This window comes from Empidonax traillii, unplaced genomic scaffold, assembly GCF_003031625.1.
Source record: "Empidonax traillii isolate 1590-97213 ecotype Southwest subspecies unplaced genomic scaffold, ASM303162v1 scaffold524:size468641, whole genome shotgun sequence".
In the NCBI taxonomy this organism is placed as follows: Eukaryota; Metazoa; Chordata; class Aves; order Passeriformes; family Tyrannidae; genus Empidonax; species Empidonax traillii.
In genome coordinates, this window is record NW_020955717.1 from 23,971 (window position 1) to 26,591 (window position 2,621).

The window sequence follows — 2,621 nt, forward strand, 5'->3', positions numbered from 1 at the left end:
TTTCACTGATCTCCATCTCCTCTGTTCATGCAGTTTGGATGCACTATCTAAATAATGACGTAGAAATAAAGAGTGAAGAAAAGAATGATCTCTATAGTTTGATGTTTGGAGCAATATTGATTTGGCATCTAAATTTAAATTTTGTCCCCTTACAAGTACCCCCATCTTTTCACAGACTTATTTCTAATTCCCCACATCTTAGATAAAATGTGTTTGCTTAAAAAAAAATTGGAATCACTTAACACTTCAAAGTGATAATTCAACAACATTTTTGATAAGGATAATCCATTATTAAGAGTCCAAACAGAGGGGTTATCTTTAATCTCCTATATGTGTCCAATCTATATTTATAAAAGTAATTTTAATATCACGAAAGTAAAAACTGATGAAAAATGGAGAGAAAGAATTTAAGTGGAGGTAAAGAATCTATCTCTCTCTTTTCTGCTTCCTTTTATCCATAATATAAACCCTAGGGTTCACATCCATTTAAATTATTAAAGGTCTTCCCTGAGTGTCCTTTTTTTCCAGACTAAACAACCCCAGCTCCCTCAGCTGCTCCTGTTAAGACTTGTGCTCCAGATTCTTCACCAAGTTTGTTGCCCTTCTCTGGATGTACTCCAGTTAACTCAATGTTATTCCTCTAGTGAGGATCAAAGTGGAGGCCAAAAGAACTGCATGCTCATTGCAGGGGTGGGATCACTGGGACTAAGGTTAAGGAGCAGAGTTAGATATGAACATTTCCTAGAAATAAAGGGTAGGAAAATTTTCTTTAGACATTCTGCCCTCAGCAACAGTGGCGAAGGTTATCATTTCTTCATTAACTTGTAATCTGCTTTGTTCAGGTTCATTTTCCTTCACTGTGAATTGTCAATTACTTCTTCAGAGCTGACAGCTTTGATAAACATTGCTTCCTGTGTGCACTCTTCAAGATATATTGTGCACGTTTTTATCCTCCTCAGATTCCCAAAGCACAGTTTGGGGGAATTAATTTTCAAAGATCAGTTTCAACAATATTTTTCAAAATGGCTGGCACAGCTTTGATTTATGATTTCCCTCATAGCATCTATAGTAAAACAATCTGCTCTTGTTTAAAAACATTCAGTTCTTTTGCTTTTACTTTGGCTTTCAGCAAGTAATGTAAACTGCAGCACTTTCACCACCTGCTGCCTACACCAGATGCATTTACATTAACATTTTAGTTCAGATTAGGAGTGGACTTCTCCTAAAATCCTACAGGAAACCTCCTGTCTGTGCCCCACTTGCCAAGCTTTGGTTCACAAAGTAGAGTTGTCTCACAGTGTGTGACATGGGTCTGTCTTAACTGGTACTAAACAGGAGATGTACTGAACGAGAGTACCTTTTACCCTTCAGCAACTGATGGGCATTCAGCCCATGGGACCAGACAGAGCTAGTCTGAGGTAAAGACCTTCTGAAAACATACGGTATGGACATCTGGTCCTCAACCTCAACTGTTTCACTCTATAAATGTGCTCATATTGTTCAGCACTATTTGCTAATATAGACACAACCAATATCATCTCCAACATTTGCAGAATTCATACCTAAATATGTATTTTGCTGCTGAGATGTAATCTGGATTATTATTACCAGACTGGGAGCCCCTGGTGGTGAAGTGGTTAAAGCACAGCGCTGTGAACGCTGAGACCCGGGTTCGAGTCCCGGTCAGGGCCCCTGCCCGGGCAGATGGAGCTCGTTAGCCCTGTAAGGCAATCCATCTACGTCCTGAGGACCTCACTGCCACCATCCAAGCTCGCTTGGCCCCGGCAGATGAACCTCAGGATTAAAGGGTGGGCTCAGTTCCGCGCACACTGTGTCTCACCTAAAAAATCCAATGCGCAGGCTGGAAGGTGTAAAGACCTTCCCCGGTTCTTCATTCGCAAAGAGACTGGCCATACCATACCAGACCAGACTCCAGTTCTCCATTTCTTCTTAGACTCCATTCCTTATGGGAGTCCCCATAATGTGTTCCTGCACCAGACCAGAGCCTGCCGTTGATTTTCTGTATATTTTAATCCATAGTTTTTTATCCATGTTACAGCTTTACACTGTCTTCTGTGTTGAGCAAAGATTACTATTGTTATCGCTAGCTTCATGCTAGGAATTTTTTTATTACACACTAAGCCAGAGGTAATAACTATCAAGTTGAAGAACTTAAGTTCTACATACAAAACCATGAAATACAAAACTATGGAAGTTGTAAGCAGATTGTAGTTTCTCTAATTTTAATTTATTTGTTTTTATTGAACTTGATAGTGGAAAATAAGGAACATAAGGAGTAATAGGGAAGATAATAGGGAATTTAAAGAGAAGATGCAAAAACGGAATAATGGCATTCAACAAAAGAAGCATGGAAGAAAGTACCCAAAAGCATCCTAGTGGGAGAGAGAAAAGAGTAGTGTTTTCAGTAGTTCAGGGAGCCCCCGGTGGTCCAGGGGAAAATTCACTGCACTGTCACTGCAGAGACCCGGGTTCGATTCCCGGTCGGGGCCCCTCCCCGGGCAGATGGAGCTCGTTAGCCCGTAAGGCAATCCATCTACGTCCTGAGGACCTCACTGCCACCGTCCAAGCGTGCTTGGCCCCGGCAGATGAACCTCAGGATT

At 41.1% G+C, this 2,621-nt stretch overlaps 1 protein-coding gene and 1 non-coding gene across 2 annotated transcripts in view; both read left to right on the forward strand.

Annotated features, from left to right (window-relative positions):
• Nucleotides 1–2,621, forward strand: part of PTPRZ1 (protein tyrosine phosphatase, receptor type Z1) — an 82,707-nt gene that overhangs the window by 10,254 nt on the left and 69,832 nt on the right. The gene's annotated exons all lie outside the window — the stretch shown is intronic.
• Nucleotides 1,620–1,691, forward strand: TRNAH-GUG. Its single transcript has one exon. It is a non-coding gene; the product is annotated as a tRNA-His (tRNA).